Raw genomic sequence first — 25,144 nt, 5'->3', positions numbered from 1 at the left:
CACAGCTTCCAACCTGCCGGGTTCGGATTTGGATTCAGGCAGTCTGCTAGCAGAACCGAAAAAAAAAATTTTTTTAACCTACTGTACTACCTATCAATGGAGATCATGTCATATACTACAAAAAACACATTTCACAATTTAAAAAAAAAAAGAAATTTTTAAAATTTAAGGTTGAATTAATAGCTCACGGGCGGCTAGGTCCTGGCCTTCCAGCACAGTCCAATCTGGCTGCCCAGTGCAGTCAACCAGCAAAGGAAGGGAGGGGGACAATTACGAGTGACAAATCATTTCATCACCTTTGAAAAAACTGCTCTGTGACCAGAGACATCCCCTGGAAATACTGACAGGAGGGTGTCCTGCTGTGTGTGAAAAGGTCAGGATGGCCCAGAGCCAGCCCACAAGGCCGGGGGTGGGGGGGCAGTGCCCCAATCCCAGGACAAGTAGACCCGGGGGGGTAGGTTTGCAATTCCTTGGTGTTCACGGAAAGCGGTCACTGTGCTATTTTTAGGTTGCTCTATTAAGTTATCAATGACATTTCTCAGACAGAAGCCATGCCAAAGCCACGGACATTCCAGGCCTGCAGCTGGGAAAACGCAGGGGTTGGACCAAGGTGGTCAGAAGTTCTAATTTACCAAGTGACGTTAGAGCCGGCTGGCAGAGGGGAAGGTGCAAACCACAATGTGGATTCCATTTAGACCTCAGAATTTCCACACTCAGAATCCCATCCCAATCTTGGCTCAGGTCAGGATCTCAGAGTTTGTGAGCTTGAGCCCCGGGTCCGGCTCTGTGCTGACAAGTGTGGAGCTGCTTGGGATTCTATATCTCCCCCTCTCTCTCTCAAAATAAATAAATAAACTTAAAAGAAAGGAAGGAAGGAAGAGAGAGGGAGGAAGGAAGGAAAGGAAGGAAGGAAGGAAGGAAGGAAGGAAGGAAGGAAGGAAAGAAGGAAGGAAGGTAAGGAAAGAAGGAAGGAAAGAAGGAAGGAAGGAAGGAAGGAAGGAAGGAAGGAAGGTAAGGAAAGAAGGAAGGAAAGAAGGAAGGAAAGAAGGAAGGAAGGAAGGAAGGAAGGAAGGAAGGAAAGAAGGAAGGAAGGAAAGAAGGAAGAAAGGAAGGAAGGAAGGAAGGAAGGAAGGAAAGAAGGAAGGAAAGAAGGAAGGAAGGAAGGAAGGAAGGAAGGAAGGAAGGAAAGAAGGAAGGAAAGAAGGAAGGAAGGAAAGAAGGAAGGAAAGAAGGAAGGAAGGAAGGAAAGAAGGAAGGAAAGAAGGAAGGAAGGAAGGAAGGAAAGAAGGAAGGAAGGAAGGAAGGAAGGAAGGAAGGAAGGAAGGAAAGAAGGAAGGTAAGGAGGGAGGGAGGGAGGGAGGGAGACATTCCAAGCTGTCAGGAATCCACAGGCCAGTTCTGGCTCTGGGCAGGCTGGGTCACTAAAGTGGACGAGAAACAGGACAGGGCCAAATGACAGGACGCAAAAGGCCTCCCTCGCTCAGGTCCTAGTCCTCTGAGCGAGCCGAGCAGCCCGCGAGGTGTTGAGGGCAGAAGGCAGCGGGGCGTCCCCACCCGAATGACCTGGTCGGGTCAGGGAGGCCCAGGCAGAGGCAGGCCCCACAGCACTGAGAAGGCAGACCCCTTCCTCAGCCTCCTGTTGGGTATGAACCCCAACTCGTCCCCAAGGCAGAATTTAACTGGATCGATCACCGTTGCCTATGAAGTACTCCTTACCTTTTGGGCACCTTTCTGTGCCAGGAAGGACTTTGACTCCAGTTATACAAGCTGGGTCAGATGTCCTGGGTGGGCAAGTGCGTGAGGTAAGTGACACCCGCTCCCAGCGAGAGAAAAGGACTGCGGATATGGAGCCCTGCAAGAGGAAATCCGAGGAGGGCAGTTTAAGTCCAGTTTGAAAAACAGGGGCGCCTGGGTGGCTCAGTGTGCCGAGCCTCTGACTTCGGCTCAGGTCGTGATCTCGCAGTTTGTGGGTTCGAGCCCCACATCGGGCTCCCTGTCGCCAGCGCAGAGCCTGCTTCAGATTCTCCTTGTCTCTCTCTCTCTCTCTCTGCCCCTTCCCCACGTGTGCGCTGTCTCTCAAAAATAAATACTTTTTAAAAAAACCCAGCCAGTCCATATCATCTTGCTTTACTGTCTCTAAGCACAGAGCCTTAGGCTGGTCACCTTGGTCATACCGGGGTCATACTGGTCACCCACCTGCCCACCCTGGCACGTGCCCTTCTTCCTACCCCCAACTACTCCATAACTGTTTCTGTCCTGAGGTGTCTGGGATCCTCAAAAGATGGACACAAACACATTTTTTTTTTTTTAATTTTTTTTTTATTTTTGGGACAGAGAGAGACAGAGCATGAACGGGGGAGGGGCAGAGAGAGAGAGGGAGACACAGAATCGGAAACAGGCTCCAGGCTCCGAGCCATCAGCCCAGAGCCTGACGCGGGGCTCGAACTCACGGACCGCGAGATCGTGACCTGGCTGAAGTCGGACGCCTAACCGACTGCGCCATCCAGGCGCCCCGACACAAACACATTTTTAATGGACGTGTGTGCGCAGTCCCAGTGCCTCCGTAACAACATAGCACAGCTGGGGCGGCTTACCCAACCCAAATGTATTTCTTTCCTCACAGTTCTGGGGGCTGGAAGCCCAAGATCAAGGAGCAGGCAGTGCCGGTTTCTCCCCGCTTGACTCGCGGAGGGCTGCCTCCCATTGTGTCCTTGGCTGGTCTTCCCTCTCCATGTGTCTGTGTTAGTCGGTCTGGGCGCCATAACAGAATATCACAAAGCAGGTGGCTTGTAAATACCAGCAGCTATTGATCACGGTTCTGGAGGCTGAAGTCGCAGATCAAGACACTAACAGACTCAGTGACTGGTGAGGACCCACCTCCTGGTTCCCTGTGTCCTCACATGGTGGCAGGGGCGAGGGAGTGCCGCAGGTCTCCTATAATGGCACCAATCCCAAATTTAGGAGGATACTCGTTGGGGTGAGCACTGGGTGTTGTAAGCAGGGGATGACTCCCTGGATTCCACTCCTGAAATCATTATTGCACGATATGCTGACTCACTTGGATGTAAATTAAAAAAAAAAAAAAAAAAAAGAGTGAATGACAATCCTGTTAGTATAATGAGGTTATGGTTTTCTCCATTTTCTATTTTTTGTTACTGACTACATTCTTTTTACAATACAAAGGTCAAAGTTGTATAAAAAGAGAGAGAGAGACTCTTAAAGAGGACAAACTGAGGGCTGATGGAAGGAGGTGGGGGGCGGGGGATGGGCTAGATGGATGAGAGTCATTAGAAGGGCACTTGTGAAGATGAGCACGGGGTGTTGTAGGCAAGTGATGAATTACTGAAACCAAATCACTACCCCTGAAACCAATATTGCCCTATATGTTAACTAAGTAGAACTTAAATAAAAATTTGAAAAAACAAAAAATAAAGGCACCAATCCCATTCATGAGGGCGCTTGATCTAATCACATCCCATAAGTCCCCACCTCCGAACAGCAACACCTTGGGGGTTAGGATGTAAGACTTTTCGGGGAACACACACATTCAATCCATAGCAGTGTCTGTGTCCTAATCTCTTGTTATTTTATTTTATTTTATTTTCTATGTATTTATTTTTTGAGGGAGAGAAAGGGAGGGGCAGAGGGAGAGAGAGAGAGAGAGAGAAAGTCCCAATAGGGCCCCATGCCCAGCTCAGTGTCTGAGACGCGCCTTGATCTCATGACCATGAGGTCGTGACCTGAGCCGAAATCAAGAGTAGATGCTTAACTGATGGAGCCACGTAGGTGCCCCCTAATCTCTCCTTATAAGGACACCAATCCCACCCATATCTCCAAATCTCTTCTTCAAAGCCCTTTCTCCAAAGACAATCACCCTCTCAGGGATGGGGGGATTAGGGCATCGACATGAACCTGGAGGTGCGGGACGCAATCCAGCCCATCACACTACGTGACGGCCCGGGAGTTTCTGCTGCACACAGCGTTAGCACAAGTCCGATCAGTAATGATGTGTTTACGGGGCGCCTGGGTGGCTCAGTCGGTTAAGCGTCCGACTTCGGCTCAGGTCATGATCTCACAGCTTGTGAGTTCCAACCCCACGTCGGGCTCTGTGCGGACAGCTCAGGGCCTGGAGCCTCTTCCGATTCTGTGTCTTTCTCTCTCTCTCTGCGCCCCCCCCCCCCCAACTCTGTCTCTAAATAAATAAACATTAAAAAAAATTAAATAGTGATGTGTTTAACTTATCGGAAATAGCTCAGTTTTTAGCAAAGTAGGTAGAGAATCTGCATCGTTTTGTTATCTCCCTTTTTTTAAAATTTTTTAAACGTTTATTTATTTTTTGAGAGACAGAGAGAGACAGAGCATGAACGGGGGAGGGTCAGAGAGAGAGGGAGACACAGAATCCGAAGGAGGCTCCAGGCTGCGAGCTGTCAGCACAGAGTCCGACACGGGGCTTTCAACTCACGGACCGCGAGATCATGACCTGAGCCGAAGTCAGACGCTTAACCGACTGAGCCACCCAGGCGCCCCTCTTCATTTCTATTCTCACTGCTTGCAACAGTATTTGTTGGCTATGGTTTTCTCCTAAAAAATTTTTTTAATACTCTGGCTGTACGATCCATCCCCGAAGCAAGGCTGATATCAAACAACAACCTGCACGTTACCATCATCTGTAGCAACAAGCAAGATGGCGAGCAAGAGAATCCAGCCTCCAAGGGTACCGTTGACCGCCATCGTCCACAATCCCACCACACAGAAAAGGCTGTATTCCCTTACTGCTCTTGTTCTTTCCATCAGGATTTCATGTTGTTGAGAGCGTCCTTTATACTGAAATCACAGTCTTGCTTTTTTTGATTACACTTTATTATACGCTTTTCCCCAAATTAAAAAAGATCCACTGACATGTTGAATGGTTGCATAACAGAACATGGCGTTTCATGCCACAATTCACTCAACCATTTCCAGTTGTTGGACATTTAGGTTGCTTCTAGGTTGTTTTATATATATATATATATATATATATATATATATATATATATATATAATATGTGTATATATATATACACATATAAGTTTATTTATTTTGAAAGGAGAGAGAGTGTGTGCGTGCATGAGGGAGGAGCAGAGAGAGAGGGAGAGAGAGAATTCCAAGCAGGCTCTGCACTGTGTCAGTACAGAGCCTGATGCAGGGCTTGATCTCACGAACCTTGAGATCATGACAGGAGACGAGATCAAGAGCCAGATGCTTAACTGACTGAGCCACCCGGGCACCCCAGGATGTTTCCAGTTTTTAACAAATACAAATAATGCGGCCGATCATCTTTGGCATACACCCTTGCCTGCATTTCTGATGATTTCTTTCGACTACGTTCGTATAAGTGAAATTACTGTATCAACCATGCACACATTTGTCCCCAAGGCTTTTGGAACACAGGAAAACAGCTGTCTTTCCAAGTCTGCGATGTCATGGGTCAGGGAATAACTTGTCGGGCCCTCCCCTGGGCTAATCCAACATTCGGTCCTACGTTCTTGCCAGGGAACCTTCACCGTCTTCCCACCTCTCCAGCCAAGCGCAATTAGGAGCTCCCGTAAATACGGGGTGCTGTGATAGGTATGGGGCAAAGCATTTGCTAGGAGGGAAAAGGTGAGGAGGGGCACAGAAATACTGGTGTTCGTGAAGCACGGCTCCCCCCCCAGGGCTCAAAGGTTTTCAGACATAAGGTCAGAGGTCTGTGATTTTTCTTTCATACCTGAACAGAAGCCATACTTGCTGGTGGGTATTTGTGTACTCACTGTGTTCCTGTTTTCTTGATAATCCCTAAAATGGCTTTTATATTTGGGACTTCTGATTCATGCAGAAGACAAAAAGCCCCAAACTGAGTCTATTTATCTCTTACCCTTAAGACTCACAGGAGGAAAAGGGGAAGGACAGTTAGTCCCATTTTGAGAGCAAATAGAGAAACAAAGTAACCCACCCAGCACGGGGTGCCCCGGCCACGGTGGGTATCAGGGCAGAAGCCCTGTAAGTGGAATCAGGTCCCTACACACACCAGGCAGGCTGCTTTCTTTCAACGTTGCCTGCTTTCACCTTTTTGCACGAGTACGTTCACAATTCTGACGTTGTAGACATTTTTTCTTTTTGAAAAGAATCGTAACAGAATAATGGCTCCCCCAAAGGTGTTCACATCCTATCATCAAAACCTGCAAATAAATTACCGCATGCGGGGGGGCGCCTGGGTGGCTCAGTCGGTTGAGCGACTGTCTCCAGCTCAGGTCATGATCTCGCAGTTCACGGGTTCGAGCCCCGCGTCAGGCTCTGTGCTGACAGCTCAGAGCCTGGAGCCTGCGTCGGATTCTGTGTCTCCCTCTGTCTCTGCCCTTCCCTGTCTGTGCTCTCTCTCTCAAAAAAATGAATTAAGTGTTTAAAAAAAAAAGGTATTTTTAAAAAATTTACCTGATGTGGCAAAAGCGATACACTTTGGAGATATGATTACATTAAGGATTTTGAGATGGGCAGATTATCCTGGATTATTAGGTATAATCACAGGGATCCTTATAAGAGGGAGGCAAAACTTCTGTGCATCAAAGGACACCATCAAAACAGTGAAAAGACAATCCAAGAATGGGAGAAAATATCTGCAAATCAAATGTCTGATATGGGATTCAAATTCAGAATATGTAAAGAACTCTTACAACTCAACAACGAAAAGACAAACAGCTCCAATAGTACACGGGCAAAGGACTTGAATGGACATTTCTCCAAAGAAGATATGCAGACATCTAACAAGCACAGGAAAGGATGGTCCACGTCATTAGTCTTTAGGGAAAAACACAACCACAATGAGATACCACTTCACGCCCACTAGGATACCTGTGATCAACAGGACAGTACCAAATGTTAGCAAGGATGTGGAGGGACTGGAACCCATGTACTCTGCTGGTGGGACCATAAAATGATGTAGCTGCCAAGGAAAACAGTTCGGCAGTTCCTCAAAAATCTAAGCATAGTGGGGCGCCTGGGTGGCTCAGTCAGTTAAGCGTCTGACCCTTGGTTTTGGCTCAGGTCATGATCTCCCGGTTTGTGAGTTCAATCCCTGCGTCAGGCTCTGCACTGACAGCATGGAGCCTGCTTGGGATTCTCTCTTCCTCTCTCTCTGCCCCTCCCTGGCTCGTGCTCTCTCCCTCTCTCAAAATAAATAAATAAACATTAGAAAAAAAAAAAAAACTGGGACGCCTGGGTGGCTCAGTCAGTTAAGCGTCTGACTTCAGCTCAGGTCATGATCTCACACTCTGTGAGTTCGAGCCCCGCGTCGGGCTCTGTGCTGACAGCTCAGAGCGTGAAGCCTGCTTCAGATTCTGTGTCTCCCCCTCTCTCTGCCCTTCCCCTGCTCATGCTCTGTCTCTCTCTGTCTCAAAAATAAATAAAAACATTAAAAAAAAAAAAAACAACCTAAACATAGGGGCCTCTGGCTGGCTCAGTCTGTAGAGCATGTGACTTTTGATCTCAGTGTCCTGAGTTCAAGCCCCACGTTGGGTATGGAATGTGGAGCCTAGTTTAAAAAAAATCTAAACATAGAATTTTCACCTAATCCCAGAATCCTACTCCTAGGTGTATGTATATACACATACATATAATATATATATATACTATATAATAGTATATATATATACTAATATACTACAGTATATATATATACTATAATATAGTATATATATATATACTATATATATACTATATACTATATATACTATATATATAAATATGCTATATATACTAATATACTATATTAGTATATTATATACTATATATAGCATATAGCATATAGCATATACTATATACTAATATACTATATATAGCATATATATACTATATATATATACTATATATACTACATATATAGTGTATATATATAGTATGTATATAGTATATATGTATATATATAGTATATATATATACTATATATAGTATACTATATATATACTATATTATATATACTATATATATACTATACTATATATATAGTATACTATATATAGTATATTATATATAGTATATATATACTATATTATATATACTATATATATATAGTATATATAATATAGTATATATATAGTATATATATACAGTGTATATATATATGCCCAAAAGAATGAAAAACAAAAACAGGAACTTAAACAGATACTGATACTCCAGTATTCACAGCAACATTATTCACAACAGCCAAACAATGGAAACAAACCAAGGGTCCATCAACAGACAAAAGGATAAAGAAATGTGGTGTGTGTATATGTATATGGAATATATATATGTATATATGTATATATGAAATGGAATATTACTCAGCCATAAAAGGAATGAAGTTCTAGAACATGCTCGACTTGGATGAAGCTTGAGGACATACCGCATGACTCCACGTACACGAAGTATGTAGAAGGGCAAACGCATAGAGGCACATGAATGTGTGGTCACCATCAGCTGGGGGAGGAGGGAATAGGGGTTACTGCTCAACCTGTACACAGCTTCCACTTGTGGAATGAAGGGTTTTGGAAAGAGTGGTGACTGCACCACCTTGGGAACGTAACTCACGCCACTGAGAAGTACACTTTAAAAAATGGTTAAGTGATACGTTTTACATGAGATATATGTTCAATGACAATGGAGGGGCACGTGGGTGCCTTAGTTGGTTGAGCGTCCGACCTCAGCTCAGGTCATGATCTCACGGTTCGTGAGTTTGAGCCCCACGTTGGGTTCTGTGCTGACAGCGCGGAGCCTGGAGCCTGCTTCGGATTCTGTGTCTCCCTCTCTCTCCGCCCCTCCTTTGCTCACACTGTCTCTCTCTCTCTTCCTCTCTCTCTCAAAAAAAAAAAAAAAATTTAAAGAAAACAATTTTTAAATGACAATGGAAATAAAGAAGGAGGCAAGAGGGTCAGTCAGGAAAAAGAGAAGTGAGGACAGAAGCAGAGACTGAAGCAATGTGCTTTGAGAAGGAGGAAGGGACCGGGAGTCAGGGAATGTGGGCAGCCTCTAGAAGCTGGAAGAGCTAAAAAACCAGATTCTCCTCCGGAGCTTCTGGAAGGAAAGCAACCCTGATGATGTCTGGATTTCAGCCCCCTAGGGCTCCTTTCGGACTCCTGACCTCCAGGACTGGAAGATAATAAATCTGTGTTGCTTTGAGCCACCAGGCTTGTGGTGATTTGTTACGGCAGCAACAGGAAACAAATGCATGGACGTAAACCCTTATTCTTGTGTTACGGTTCACTAACCACAATACAATAATTCACTGCATAGTTGATCCACGCAACTTTTTTTCTTAAGTTTATTTATTTATTTTGAGAGACAGAGAGAGAGAGAGAGAGAGCTCGCTCATGAGTGGGAGCAGGGGAGGGGCAGAGAGAGAGAGAGGGGAAGAGGGAACCCCAAGCAGGCTCCACACTGTCAGCGCAGAGCCCGATGTCGGCTTGAATTCATGAGCTGTGACATCATGACCTGAGCCCAGAGCAAGAGCCAGATGCTTAACCAGCTGAGCCACCCAGGCGCCCCCCGACTCATGTGACTTCTAAATTCCACAGCACTAGAGTATGGGTCCAGGGCTGACAGCTGGCAGGGGGACCCACTCTGTGCTTGACCAGCGTGTCATCAGTGAGTCAGTCAGTGGTGTCCTCTTACGAAAAGGTAGGTTGTGGAATGGATTCAATTGATGATATCCCAAAGACAATTCTCCCTATGAACGCAACACTAAAAACTCATGCATGTTTGAACTGTAGAGTTTATGGAAATTACGCTTGCATTAGGGCCCACATTCCCGTGTCCACGGCCTCCCGTGTCTTGTCCTTCTCCTGGCTCCGGGCCCAACCTCCTACCGCACTGTTCCCCTGAGGGCCGGAACCGGGTCTTCTTAAGCTTGGCACCCCTAGCCCAGAATTAACATTTTCATCCTTGTATCTACTCATGGAATCTACTGGGCGGGGAGATAATGTGCTGAAGAGTATCTCGAGAGATGGAAAAAAACAGGATGCCCGGAGAACGTCTACATCTGAACAAGTGACACGTAGTGATCGAACAGCAGTAAGTGCCGAGAACCTACAGAACGTTACTCTCTGGCCCCGGCATCTGTCTCCAACATCTCATCTTATGGTGTTTCTCCCATAACACGGCCTACAGCTGGTTTCAATTCCTCTTATTTTCTATGCTGAATTCCAGAGCGGCCTCTTATCCACTTACCGCCTTTACCTGACTTGGCTCTCTGAACTCTAACTGCTAATCAAGTTACAGACGGGTGCCACAGGCTCCGAGCCAGGGGCTGCAGACGACCTTCCCGCGGTGGCCCTGGGCGGGCATCAGGGCTCTGCTGGTGGGGTCTGTCAACCATTATCCTCACTGAGACAGAGCCTCGAGGCTGGGCCACCGGGACCCATGGAGGAGGCTGTGGATTCCGACGATCCTGGAGGTGCTCTTTTTAATTGTGGTGACAGACACGTAAAAACCGAGGAGGAGTGGAAACCAGGTGGGACCCCAGCTGCCCAAGGCATTATTTGCCACTCTGCCAAACCACATCTTCCCAAGAGCTATCTGATTAGCCTTCGGTTTCTAACACTCTGCCTACACACTAAGGTAAATAAAGACACACCTGTCCTTTCAACCTTCCTGTTCTCCCCATGAAATTCACTCAGCGTACACGGTGGATCAGGAAACGACAAACGAAAGAGAACTTTGTGAAAAACAAAACAAAACGGAACCAAATTAGGCAAGGGCGCCTGGGTGGCTCCGTGAGTTAAGCATCCGACTCTTAGTTTTGGCTCACGGTTCATGGGATTGATCCCCACATCAGGCTCTGCGCTGACAGCAGAGAGACTGCTTGGAATTCTCTCTCTCTCACAAAATAAATAAATTTTTTAAAAATCTTAAAAAAAAACTATGTAGAATGTGAAAAGAAGTCTAAAACCTCCAACTTGATAGAACACTTCTCCAGATCACTTTATTTTTTCTACTTACCGGAGTGTATTTTACTGCAAATAACTTAGCAAACGGAGAAAAATACAAAGAAAAAAACAAACTATCTGTACTGCTTCCATCATGAGATAACCACTATCCTTTCTCCAGCATCCTCTATACTCTTACCCTGCCTCGTATTTGTTCACAGTTCTGTTTTATTATAATAATAACATATTGTCACCACCACTACTTTCTGTCTGACAACCTCAGCGGAACGTAAATGCCACGAACACAGGAAATCTGTCTCCCCGAAGTAGAGTTGAGCAGGTTGGACATAATGGAGGGTCAAGGGCCTGAGGGCACTAAGGAGCAAGGGCAACATTAAGGCACTCGAGTGGGCGGTTAACTGGGTCCCCACCTCTCCCCACTCCTCATCCTCAGGTTTGCCTTGCCTTAAAAAAATTTTGACAGCATCTGAAATGACCTATTCCAACACGCCTTCACTTTACGCCTACGTTTTCCTGACTGCCCATCCAAGCCGTCACCTTTCTTCTCAGAAACAAGCGTCCTTCTTCCTTCCCATGGCTCCTCCTTCCATGTGCTCATGCTCCTGATGGCTCCCCTTCCAACCTCCCCAGGGTTCCACTTCACCAGTTCTCTCCCTTCTCTGCTCACGTCTTCAGTCTTTCCAGATTCATTCATTCCTTCCCTGTTTTTATGACTGTCCCCAAAGTCCCCAATTCTAAAAACAACCCTCCTTCCCAGTCCCGCTACCCAGCCCGTCTCGCCTTCTCTTCACACCAATCCGCTCGGATGACTGGTTTACACCCGTTGTCTCCATGCCCTACCCACCTACTCCTTCCTTAATCCAGCTCGCCCCCTCCACCCCAAGACTGCCAATGGCCTTTCAGTTGCTCTGTCTGAAGCCTTCACTCAGCTCATACTTCTCCACCCCTGTAGCCTCTTACACAGTCAACTGCCATTGTCAAGGGCACAACTGCCAACAAGTGCCATCTCCCTGACACTCCTTCCTGCCCTCTCTCTCCCCCTCCATACACCCTACACGCCGATGACAAATTAACCGTTCTAAGGCACAGCTGTGTTATGTCAGATTAACTTAATTTCTTTCTTTCTTAAAAAAATTTTTTTAAATCTTAATTTTTGAGAGAGAGAGGGAGAGAGAGAGAGAAAGAGGGGGAGCAACAGAGAGAGACGGAGACACAGGATCCATGGAGGCTCCAGGCCCTGAGCTGTCAGCACAGAGCCCGACGCGGGGCTCGAACTCACATCCATGAGTTCATGACCTGAACCGAAGTTGGACGCTCAACCGACTGAACCACCCAGGTGCCCCAGTTAATTTAATTTCTTTCTACAGCTACCCCAGTAAATTAGAAAAAAGTATTAAACTCACCGAGTCAGGACTTTAGCAAGACATTAAATAAGTCCCTCTCTCATCATCCTAGGAGAGAAGGTCGAGAGTGTGGGCTAAAACAGAACACGGAAGCTTTTCAGCAGAAGACCTTTCATAGATGCGGACAGAGTGAGAGTTCGACGGCTTCACCCACGATCAACTGCGGTCAACTGGGCATCACAACGCCATTGTCAGCAGTTTCTGCATTTGAAGGCAGCAAGTGCTAAGGAATGTCCTGCACACTAACCACGACTTGTTGTCTCATCTCTCTTGTTCCTTCTAAACAGATGTAGCTTTGGTGCACCGATGGCCATGGTGAGGCATGGTGGAGCCATACTTCAGACTATCATGTACTCAGACCCACCGACCCAAACTGGGAGAAGCTACTGGTAGGCAGTACCCAAGGTCTCCAGCGCCCGGCCTGCCTCGTCAGTTCCTGTTCTCCTAACTCATTCTTTCCTGTCCAGCATCTCGTCCTCTGACTGCTGAACCCTCCTCTCCTTCTGCCGGGGTGCCATCCCTAGACGCGGGCTTGCTTGAGACCAGATTCGCCTGCTTACTTTATCATTATAACATCACGAGCACGCGGGAAGGGCCCTGTTTCCAGGGAGAAGAGCGCCGGCACCATTGAGTGTCCCTTATGCCGTCTCCTCCATTCATTCAGCCCAACGGCATTCTCAGTGGGCTCATTGTCATGTAGCCAAAAATGCCATCACTGCGGCCACCTCCTCATCACCGTATCTGTTCCTCCACCAAGTCTCGGTGGCCTGTAACAGGCCTTAACTTTACCCACTTAACACATCCTGTTTCTACTAACCAACCCCCAAATTCCCCTTCTCCAGAGCAATATATTTCTCCTGCTCAGTTCCATTCAACAAGATCATTAAGGATTTTCAGTGTAGGTAAAACTAATCTATCCTGGCAAAGGGTATCCATTAAAATGTAAATGAGCAAGGAGGAGAAATCTATGACTGATTTTAAAGTTATAAAATCTGACCTCTGCTCATCCTTGGTGGGAATGATCACTGGGGACAGCAGGTTTTAACCCCTCTTAATCACTTTGGACTTAAGAAAATCACACTTAGGGACAGCCTGTTTGCAAGTAGAAGGGTATCAGTATGATTAAATGGATTAGTAACTGGTTGAACAACTTTACTTAGAGATACGGGTTAGCAGACCCATTTCAATCTCAAACAGGGTCTTTACTGTTTGTTTAGTTTCCATTTTTGCCCTGTTCATGCCTCGCCAGCTGTGACGACGTGAGAAAATCAGCGTTAAAGATTTTTTTTAATGTTTATTTCTTTTTGGCAGAGAGAAAGAGAGAGAAAGAGATTCAGAGAGACAGAGAGAGAGAATCCCAAATAGGCTCCATGCTTAGCATGGGGCTCGATGTGGGCCTCGATCCCACAACCATGAGATCATGACTGAGCCAAAATCAAGAGTTGGACACTCAACTCACTGAGCCACCCTGGCACCCCTAAACATTATTTTTAAGCAACAATCAGGGTTCTTATACAAATATAAAATAGACATGTGTCCATCAATTAACTATTCATTAATTGGTCACAGAGGCAGTGAAATATTACAAAATGTTACTGGTTCAAGCAATACCCAAAGAATAGACACACATAAAAGCAATTAGAAATGGTGAAATAAATTTGCTACTAGATGTAAGATTGGCAGCCTCTCTCACGGGGTGGAAATCAATCGCACGTCCACCGGACAAAATTCATTTCTATTTCTCGGTGGACAAGATTTGCATTGCGATGGGCTTTCTATAACTCACAGTCGCAAAATAGTTTAGTCGAAAACAGTGAAAGGCACAGACCTCTGTCAAAGCAGGCAACCCAGAAGAATCTGGCAGATAACGCCCAGCAATCCCTTCAAAGAAACTCAGTGATTGTTTTGCCCATTTCAAGGCCTTTGACAATTGTTCCCAACAATAAGAGGAAACGTCATCATGAAGCAATCTGAGGCTTTGTGCAGGGCCCAAGTGCAAGCAGAGTGGAAAGGGTTGTAGCTCAGCAGGAGGGCATGTGGGAATGGCTTAGGAATTTCCATCGGTATTATATTCAGGGGCGCCTGGGTGGCTCCGTGGATTGAGCGTCCGACTTCGGCTCAGGTCATGATCTCACAGTTCATGAGTTCGAGCCCCGCGTCGGGCTCTGTGCTGACAGCTCGGAGCCTGGAGCCTGCTTCCGATTCTGTGTCTCCCTCTCTTTCTCTGCCCCTCCCCTGCTCAGGGTCTGTTTCTCTTGGTCTCTCAAAAATAAATAAACGTTAAAAAAATATTTTTTTTGATAAATCAGTATTCTATTCAGTCTGATGAGGCTGCCTACAAAAATCTTAGTTTGTTTCTTGTGTTTGTTCTTTTTTTTTTTCTTCCAATTCAGTCATTGTCTGTAGAATGATAGAATGGAGAGGCTTAACTCTGGTCAGGTGAAATCACACAAGTGGGTTCTGTGTACCACACTTTACAAGGATCAGAGTTAGAATGGGAAAAGAGGGGCACCTTGGTGGCTCAGTCGGTTAACTGCCCAGTTTCAGCTCAGGTCACAATTGGTGAGTCTGAGCCGCACCATTGGGCTCTCTGCCGTCAGCCTGCTTCAGATTCTCTGTTCCCCTGCCCCCTCTGCCCCTCCCCTGCTCGTTCTCTCTCTCTCACAAGAAATAAAAACTTAAAAAAAAAAAAAAAGAAAGGTAAAAAAATGAGGAGTGGGAGGAAGAAACCAGCGATATATTCCGTCTGAAGAAAAGGCTGTCCTCACATAAGACAAGTGTGGAAAGAGGCTTAAGGAAAACCTTCCTAAATGGGAACCAGATTCATGATGACAGTGACCATATCGGTCAACGTTTATTGAGCTTCATTCTACGGGAACCCCTGAGCTGAGTGCTTTGTAAGTATCATCTCATTTAACGCACACGGCAGTGAGAAAGCAAGAGCCAAGCCCGCACTAGGCACAGAGAGGTCAAACTCGGCGTGAAAGCAAAGGCCTTTACGTCTTCTTTCAGCTCTGAGATTACACGCTTCAGGGTCACTCTGCCGCTCGAAGGCCTTCGGTGGGTCCTAATGGCTACTCTAGTTGAGTACGAATTTCTCAGCCTGCTAACAAAGGCTTTTCACAGGATGGCCCAAAGTATCCTCTCCAGGTTGGTGACCCCAGTACTACCCCATTCTCACCAAACATACCAGACCCAGTGGTGCAACCAACTCTTATAAATCAACTGCCCAGCCTCTAACTTCTCCTCCTGCTACCTCCCCCGCAAAGTCTTTCCAGTATGTTCCAGTATGTTCTTTCCTTCCTCGGCCACCATCTCCCTCCCTAAAATAGCACCACGTGCTGGCAAGAGTATAGAAGGCCTCAAACACCTGGACAAGAAGTGCATTTATGGATTCTTGACCAGGAAAGTGACTTCCCTACATGATTCTCTCCTAATACTCCCGTATGCATTTTCTTGTATTTATTCTTTTGTATGTATTTTTAAAAAATATGCTCATACAGGGGCGCCTGGGTGGATCTGACTCTTCATTTCCGCTCAGGTCATGATCTCACGGTGTGTGGGTTCCAGCCCTGCATCAGGCTCCACGCTGATGGTGCGGATCCTGCTTAGGATTCTGTCTCCCTCTCTCTCTCTCTCTCTCTGCCCCTCCCCCATTCATACTCTTTCTCAAAACTAAACATTAACATTTTTTTTAATTAACAAATTAAAAAAAAAAAAATCACTCCAAAAAAAAAATTCACACTTGAAACACTCTCTAACACAGTACTGTTAACCCTCTTGTACACAGGTTAGACACGTGGCCTGAACAAAACTTCCTCATCAAAACTACTTTTTCTGTGGTTCACACTGGGCAACACAACCACCATATGAAACCAAGGGTGGAAAAACACTGATTAATTGCTTCAGGGATGCATGTGCCATATTCCCAAGAATCTTCTTTTCTCTTCTTCTGTTGCCGGATTTTCTCTCCATTTCTGTAGAGGTTTTCTTTTAGGCGCTGCCAAGATTGTTAATGAATCGGTTCACTCTCATTCTTTCCTTCCAATAGCTTCACCAACGGGGGCTCCATCTTTGAACCTGGAAGAAGCCCAGAGGGCCGCAGACTGGAAATCATGGTTCCCTTCCCTAGACCATGTCAATTCCACGGCATCCTCAAATTTTACTAAACTGCGGATGATGTGGTTACATCCTGCCCTGTCCGTTCCCTGCAGCGACCTTACGTCGAGAACGTACATTCATTTCTAATGACTCAAAAAAACGAGGCAACCATTCAAAAGGTGCAAAAGGGTGTACCTCCCTGCCCTGGTCCCTCGGTTTCCTACACACAGGCTACCGGTTTCTTGCAGCTCATGGACTGTAAATATCATTTGCCAATTCAAATAAGAAAGGTCTGTGTAAATGGTTTACTGTGCCTTCTGGTTTTAAGCTACTTGGAAGAAAATTCACCCATTCAGTTCAGCAAACCTGAAATGCTACTTCCCCTTCAGCCTCAACAGAGAGCCTTTCCTGCCCCCTCCCTAGCCTGTATCAGGTGATTTTCCTTCACGCCCATGACACCAAGTCCTCACCCCCTTGTCCATTCTGTGTATCAAACACAGTAGAAATAACCTGTCTGTTTCTCACCTCAGGGCAGGGACCAGCACAGTACCTGGCACGCAGAATGCATTCAGGAAACATTTGCTGAAACTAAGTATTACCAGAATACCTACATGTATTCTGAATTATTCATTAAATCCTGGGAACGGGGTGGGGGGGGGAGGGGAGGGGCGGCGGGGTGGGGGGCCCGCCTGGGTGGGTCAGGGGGTTAAGCACCCGACTCTTGACTTCAGCCCGGGTCATGTTCTCACAGTTCGTGGATTCGAGCCCCGCATCGGGCTCTGTGTTGACAGAAGCCTGCTTGGGATCCTCTCTCCCTCTCTCTCCCTGCCCCTCCCCAGCTCATTCTCTCTCTCGCTCTCCAAATAAATAAATAAACTTGAAAACAACAACAATAAAAAAAAAAACTAAAAAAAAAAAAAAGTCCTGGGAACAGAAGGGTAAATAAAGCATAGTATCTACCCTAACCTTCCTGGCACCTTCGTATAATTTACCTGGTAACACAAACAGTATTTCTCGTTTGCATAATCTGTTCCTCCTCTTAGTGTTACTAGTGTTCTAGAGTCTCCTTTTGTTGCCAAAACGTGGCCTGCAATCCCCATTAGGCTGCACTGGCCGGAGTGTCAAAGGCTAGAGATTTTACCTCGAGTTGCCATTTTTTCTCTCTTCAGAGTGGCGTCTGAAGGACTCCAGGGCCAACTACTGAATTAGCTGCTGAGAGCGCACCTCCCCTATTGTTAAAACTTCACTCAAAAAGTTGCATGCAGGGGCGCCTGGATGACTCGGTTGGTTAGGTGTCCAACTTCGGCTCAGGTCGTGATCTCACGGTTCGTGGGTTCGAGCCCTGCGTCAGGCTCTGTGCTGATAGCTCAGAGCCTGGAACCTGCTTTGGATTCTGTGTCTTCCTCTCTCTGTCCCTCCCCTGCTCATGCTCTCTCTCGCTCTCTCTCTCTCAAAAATAAATAAACATAAAAAAAAAAAGCTTGCATGCAGTTTACAAATAATGTCTTGACATACTCCCAGAAGCAGCACCGTGTGTGGGCGCTCTGGCGTGTCGGAGCAGGAAAGTTGGTAAAGAGTTTCCGAGAAGTCCCATCTGGGTCCCCTGCCAGCCCCCCGGCCCTCAGGCAGGCTGGCCAACGGCTCTGAGCCTCTCCCGCGTGACAGGGACAGTTGAGGCTCCCCACACCGTCATCGTGGGGCTCCCGGAAGCTACGGAATGCACATGTCCCATATGCTGTCTGACACATGCCGAGAGGAGTCGTGACCCCTGCACTAAGATGACAGTTTTGATACCTGTCATTGATAAAACAACTTTTTTAAGTTTATTTATCTTGAGATAGAGCACATATGCGTGCAGGAGAGGGACAGAGAGGGAGAGAGAGACAATCCCAAGTGGCGACGAGGGGCTCGAACCCACAAACCGTGAGATCATGACCGGAGATGAAATCAAGAGTTGGATGCTCGACCGACTGAGCCACCCAGGTGCCCCTAAGTTATTTTAAAATCTAAGGCTATCTTAACCACCAAATCCCACTTAAGTAAAATGGAGCATGTGCTCAGTGTAATGGCCTTGAGCAAATCACCTTATCCCAACAGTATTTTTCTCATGCCCAAAATGACGAGGTTGGGCTAAAAAGTCTATAGGCTCCCAAGAGACAAAATAAACACATGTGGTGGGTGACCTTGATTGGACTGATGTTAAAACAAATAAGCAACAAAAACAAAAACACGTATCAGCGTTGCTGATATGACTGTCCATTAGATCCTATGGAATTAGTACTGGTTTTCTTAGGTAGGATAATGGTTTTGCCGGCTAGTAGGGGAATGTTGTTACTCCTAGGAAATACACACTCAAGTATCATGTCTGCAAATGTTTCAGAAAAAGAATATTTGAGCGTGTGGGGGCATGCATGTGTGTGCGTGTGTGTGTGTACAGAGAAAGAGATCGGGAGAAATAGAGCAAATACATCGTGCTTTTAAAAAATATATCCCTGAATTCACTTTTGGCTGTCATTTCAAATTTTTAAGAATGCATCAAAACCCCATGACCAAATATTGAAAATTACTATTTTGACTTCCTCCCCTTCCCTCCATGGTCCTTCAGGCTTCAGGCTTTCATTAGGACCTGCCTCACCTCTCCTTTTTAGATTTTATTTTGTGTGTGTGTGTGTGTGTGTGTGTGTGTGTGTGTGTGTCTCCCCATGTGATCTCCCACACTCCTCATTTACAAAGATTCCCCTCCCTCTTCCTCGCTGTCAATATCTCCCTGTAGATTTGTCTCCCGTCCTGGGCAGTAATTTAACTCCCTGATTCGCCCTGCCTACTCCGCACTTACTACCTCTCCATCTTTTTCATTATCTCCTACCGCCCCAGACTCCGTGGAAGGAGGGGGGTCCCCGGAAGGGGGGGGCCGCGGGGAACGCAGTCCTACCTCCTTGCCTTCCTTTGTTCCACAGGGCCCTCTGCACGCCTTTTCTAATCAAGCGCGGTTTCCTGTAAAACGGAAGTGTGTGTTCACACATTTGTGTACACGTGCACGCGTATATCTGTGCAGTGCATGCATGTTTACGCGTACACATCTAGCACTTACACATTTTTTTTTGTTAACCACAGCAGAAAAAAATGGCAAGGCCACGGCAGAAGGAAATTTTCTCTCCAAGACTGGAAAAATGGAGCCTGCCTGCCTCCAGCCCACCGTCCTCTCCAGCCTGGTCTTTTTTTAGGAGCTAATTTGGTTGATGAAGCGCTTCGAGAGAAGCAAGCCTGGCCCGCCTCAATCGGCTTACCTGAGGCGGCCCGCCTGCCAGCTGCAAGCACACACCTCCCTGCAGAGCTCCGAGCTCAGGCTCAGGGCCGCTCTCCTCCCCTCACCCCTGCCCCGCCCCGCCCCGCCCCAGGCCACGCCCAGGGCTGCCTGTCAGTTCACCCTCTCTCTGGTTCACAGAAGCCTTGAACGATAATCCTCTTTTATTTGCCTGAACTTCTGACCTCCTCCAGCGTCTTTTTACCTCCGGTCTTTGGCAGTCGGCCTTGGATTCCTTCATGTGCCCTTGGCCTGGCTGAAACTTTTGCCCACGGAGAGTAAGAATGACCAGTTTTCACTGGTTCTCGCTTCTGGCCACCATGGCAGGCCACGCAGCAGAGTTCGTTCCCCGTTTTGGCTCCTTCCTTTGTAGCTGACCAGACTTTTCCTATCCGTGTTTGCACTCCTGAACGCGTGTTCTTTGTTTGTTTGTTTGTTTGTTTCCCTCTCTGCACTGTGGCCTTCACGTGTGAGCCTGGCCGGGGGAAGGGAGCGGGCACCTCCACCTCCAGTCTGACCCTGGGCAAACTGACTGCAGAGACATTCGTTTGCCCACCTCATCGAAGGACTACCCTGCAGCCGGCACAGCCCAGCGGGTCAGCCTCGGGCTCTCCAGGAACGGGTCACCTGGCTCAGCTCTCAAACGGGGAAGGACGGTCCCACCATCTCCCCGCCACGTGCAGCTGTCCGTTCCTCTGTCCGCAGCTGGGTTTCGCTCCTATTTTACTCGGCTGGCCCAGCAGTGGTTTGCTAGCCAGAGTAAAACAGCAACATTCTGTAACCACGTTATTTCTCATTTGAGACGGAAAAGCGTCTGTTCCTTGGCCTGCCTGGTATGACACAATGGAAAAGTTAAATCAGAAGCTCCCGTTGTGATCCCTAAATATTTCTTTCAAGTTTTCGTGTTTCAGTAGCGTTGACACACAACGTGACATTCATTTCAGGTGAACGCCACGGTGATTCATCTTCTCTATACGTTACCCGAGTGTTTTTAAAGATGAGTCACGAGTTACCCTTCTCCGGAGGCTCAACAACACTTACTCCAAGAGACTAAATTTCACCAACATGTCTTTTGGGATTACAGTCAAGAGACTTTGTAATCTACATTCTCTAAACAAAATTCCTGCCTTGCAATATTTTTCAGATGACAAACATCCTTTCTAAATGACTGGGTGGTCAGTTCTTTTCAAATCAGCCAACAGTTTGTGTTCAGTCCCTCTTACCGTTGGTGAGTTGCCTTTTTTATTATGGAAAATGACAGGAACTAACAACATTACCACTTTATGGTATGCCTCTGACCCTTGGCAGCAAAGATAGGTCTTCCTCTCTGCTTCCAAGCCCCCCTTACCATCTGACTGTTTCTACTCCCCCCTCCATTCTGAGTCTGTGACCAAAACTCATCAGAAGAGAGCTATTCGCTGCTAGTTCTGGTTACCATGTCCTTATTCAATCAGTCAACACATATTTACCAAACAATTCTACTGGACAGCCATCACAAAAATAGCTCTGGTAAATTCCTACTGGGCCAAGGCATTGAATCAAGCTGGGAAGAGACACCCTCATCTCCAATGACAAAATGCAGAGCACCCTTCAGGGTCCTCCACCCATGTTGTTCAGGGCACAGTGAGAGGGAGGAAAAACTTTCCTCTACACTCTTAGGTTACGCTCTCAAGGGCCTGCAAATTAAACTAACAAAAGCTACACTGACAGAGAAGACACACAGGCTTATTAATATATTCTTTCACGGGAACTCACAGAAAGAGGTTCAACTCAAAGAGACAGTTAGACTTGGGGGCTTCTATCACATTTTAACAAAGGAAAAGGGGTTCAGACTTCAAGGGATGGATGATAAATTGTAGGGAAGTGACTAGGGTATATATGGGGGAACGAATAGAAGGTGAGAGTTATTCTAGTAACATCTGTTTATGCAGACTCATCTCGTGCTGACTGTCTCTGGTGATAAGTTGCTCTCCTCTTCCTGGTACAAGAGCAGACACTGTCACAAAAGGAAATTTATGCCCTGCTTTTAGATAAGGGAGAGGCCAGAGAACTCTTCCTGCATTTTGTTGATCCTCAATTGCCTTCAACTCAAAAGAATCCTTGTACTAAAACAGCATATTTTGGAGCGGCGTATCCGGATCTCCTTCAATGACATCACCGATATGTGTAAGCAGTAGTGACATTTTCTCCTGCCACCTTCCCATGGGGAGTGCTGGATTTTTTTTCATTGAAACATAATTAACACGTAATATTAAATTAGTTTCAGGTGTTTAACGTAGTGGCTCAACAATTATATACATTACAAAATGCTGACCACAGTAGTGCATCATGGCAGTCAGAATGGCAAGTATCCAAAAGACAAGATAAAACAAGTGTTGGCAGGGATGCTGAGAAAGGGGACCCTCGTGCACTCTTGGTGGGAATGTAAATTGGTCCGACCACCACGGACAGCAGTATGAAGTTTCCAGAACAACAAAACAAAACAAAAAAACCTAAGGAACGCCTGCCCGTGCGGCCCCATCGGTTAAGCATCGGACTCTTGGTTGCCACTCGGGTCATGATCTCAGTCTGTGAGTTCGAGCCCCGCGTCGGGCTCTGTGCTGACAGCTCAGAGCCTGGAACCCGCTTCAGATTCCGTGTCTCCCTCTCTCTCTGCCCCTCCCCCACTCGTGCTCTCTGTCTCTCTCTCTCTTCCTCTCTCTCAAAAATAAACGTTAAGGGGCGCCTGGGTGGCTTGGTCGGTTAAGCGTCCGACTTCGGCTCCGGTCATGATCTCACAGTCCGTGAGTTCGAGCCCCGCGTCGGGCTCTGTGCTGACAGCTCGGAGCCTGGAGCCTGTTTCAGATTCTGTGTTTCCCTCTCTCTCTGCCCCTCCCCTGTTCATGCTCTGTCTCTCTCTGTCTCAAAGATAAATAAACGTTAAAAAAAAATTAAAAAAAAATAAATAAACGTTAAATCAATAGATAGATAGATAAATAAATAAATAAATAAATAAAAATGGGGCATTAAAAAAACCTGAAAATAGAAGTACCATACCATCCAGTAATTTCACTGCCAGACATCTACCTCAAGAAAATAAAAACACTAATCCAGAAAGAGACAGGCACCCCTCCGTTTACTGCAGCACTGTTTACAATAGCCAAGATATGGGCGCAACGCAGGCGTCCGTCCACAGATGAAAGGATAAGGAAGGTGCCATGTGCAGCTACGATGGAATATCCCTCGGCCGTAAAAAAGAATGAGATCTTGCCATTTGCGACAGTGTGGATGGACACAGAGGGTATTATGCTAAGTGAAACAAGCCAGACAAAGAAAGACAAACAGCCTTTGATTTCACTCCTAAGTGGGAAGTGCTGTTTTATTATCGGTCGTCTTTTTCAATGGAGTAAACTGTGGCTTTGAGAGGTTCGTACTTTCCCTTCTCAAAGGACTCAATTTAACTATCTCATGCGATTCGACGACCTCCACCTTCTTCCCTACCCACTTCGGGCATGCCACGGCTTGAAAAAATCTGTTCTGCCCCTTCCCTTCCCGATGAGGGCCCCCTGTTCTCCCACTATCCCTGAGAAAGAATAAAAGACACGCAAGGAGAAAATCAGAGGAAGCCCAACTTTTGCAGCCGGTCACGAGAACCTTGGCTCGCCCAGACCCCTGTGTCCCGGGGGTTCACCCACAAGCTAGCTCGTGTGACCGGCTCCTGTGCGAGGTCTCAAGCATTCCTCGGAATCTAAGCCCCTTCCTCACTGCCCCGAGCGGGTGCCCCTCATGAGGGTCCAGCTGGCCTCCCGCATACACAGAAAGTTTTCCCCAAAGCTGGGGGGCGCCTGGGCGGCTCAGTCAGTTAAGTGTCCAACTTTAGCTCAGGTCACGGTCTCCCGGTTTGTGAGCTCGAGCCCCGCGTCGGGCACTCTGCTGTCAGCACAGAGGCTGCTTCAGATCCTCAGTCCTGTCCTCTCTCTCTCTCTCTTCCTCTCTCTCTGCCCCTCCTCCCCTCAAAAAAATTACATTTAAATTTAAAAAAATAAAAAAGTGTTCCCCAAATGTTCCCATGTGAAGAAATTTGAGCCCTCGTGGACAGAAGTGAACTAAGGGCCCACTTTTTGGAATCACACATTTTTAGAGCGGGGATAGCCTTAGGGAAGAATATTCCTTCCCACCGTGACTGCAGGCGTGGGAGGCCAGGGGGTAGGCCGACTTCACAACAGCAGTGCATGTGTGACGAGCCTCAAGCAGGACTCATTCACTCAGAGGCTTCCGTCATATTTATCTATCTTCTCCTGCCAATAATCCCTGATAGTGCCCAGATGTCATGGTGTTATTTGAGTGGAATTAAATTGGAACGGCTTCCATTATCTGATTAATTAGAGTCGGCTTTGACTACAGGGACTAATAGGTCCGATCCTATTAGTGCAGCCTTTGCACCCGGCAGGCTGTGGTTACATAACACAGGCGAAGGGCTGGTAGAGACTGTTGGTCTGTTTCTGGATAGTCCCCGCCTTTAATTTTGCTTAAAAAAAAAAAAAAAAAATTAGCAGGGCAGCACGGTGGAATATTATTCAGCCACGAAAAGGAGTGGGGACCTGATACATCCTACCCCATGGATGAACCGGAAAACATTATGCCACGTGGAACGAAGTCAGATACAAAAGGTCACACGTTGTGTGACTCCCATCTACAGGAAGTGTTCGGAATAGGGGAACCCAGAGAGGAGGCCAGTAGATGGGTGCTTGCCAGGGGCTGAGGGAGTGGGGGAACGGGAGTGACTGCTTAATGGGTGTGGGGTTTCTTTCTGGGGCGATGAAAATGTTTTGGAATGAGGGGTGACTGAATTGTTTACTTTAAAACAGTTAGCATTATGTTCCATGAATTTTCCTTTGGTTAAAATACATAGAGAGAGGGGTGCCCGGGTGGCGAACTCAGTTGAAAGTCCGACTCTTGATTTTGGCTCAGGGCATGATCTCACGGTTCATGAGTTCGAGCCCCACATTAGGCTCTCTGCTGTCAGCGCGTAGCCTGCTTCAGATCCTCTCTCCCTCTCTCTCTCCCTCTGCCCGCCCCACCCCCCCCCCCCCCCCCGCTCACAATCTCTCTCTCTCTCTCAAAACTAAATAAAAATTCAAAAAAAAAAAAAATCTTAAAAAAAAATACATAGAGACACAGACAGACAGACAGACACTGAAAGAGGAAGCAAGAGCACATCTCCAGGTCGGATGGATCACATTTAGCCTGCAATCCGCATGCCCGAAGTTGGGAGTCTACGCCCATATCCACAGGCTTTTATTGAGGAGGGGTGTGAGGGCTGAAGAGTATATATCCCAGCCAGGGTCATACAATCGAGCTTAGAGCCCTGGCTTCCCAATTTCAGGGCTGGTCCCCTTTGCACCACTTTAACCAGAAG

The 25,144-nt window shown here is 46.8% G+C and overlaps 1 long non-coding RNA gene across 6 annotated transcripts in view; it reads right to left on the bottom strand.

Annotated features, from left to right (window-relative positions):
- LOC132695082 (uncharacterized) overlaps positions 1–19,806 on the bottom strand; it is a 48,541-nt gene extending 28,735 nt beyond the window's left edge. For 2 of the 6 annotated variants that reach the window (XR_013556978.2, XR_009617691.3), the window contains exons 1-2: positions 2,595–3,054; positions 1,717–1,852 (exon numbers count right to left, since the gene is read on the bottom strand). This is a non-coding gene — a long non-coding RNA (uncharacterized LOC132695082). Of the gene's footprint in view, positions 1–1,716; positions 1,853–2,594; positions 3,055–12,341; positions 13,236–19,374; positions 19,437–19,729 lie in introns of those variants that run through there. The other 4 variants (XR_009617683.3, XR_009617689.3, XR_013556979.2 and 1 more) reach the window with 4 other exon arrangements.
- Between the last annotated feature and the right edge of the window lie 5,338 nt (positions 19,807–25,144).

Source organism: Panthera onca, chromosome B4 (genome assembly GCF_046562875.1).
Source record: "Panthera onca isolate mPanOnc1 chromosome B4, mPanOnc1 haplotype 2, whole genome shotgun sequence".
NCBI classification, from domain to species: Eukaryota; Metazoa; Chordata; class Mammalia; order Carnivora; family Felidae; genus Panthera; species Panthera onca.
The sequence above is the reverse complement of the archived record's forward strand: the minus strand, read 5'-3'. Positions and strand labels throughout refer to the sequence as shown.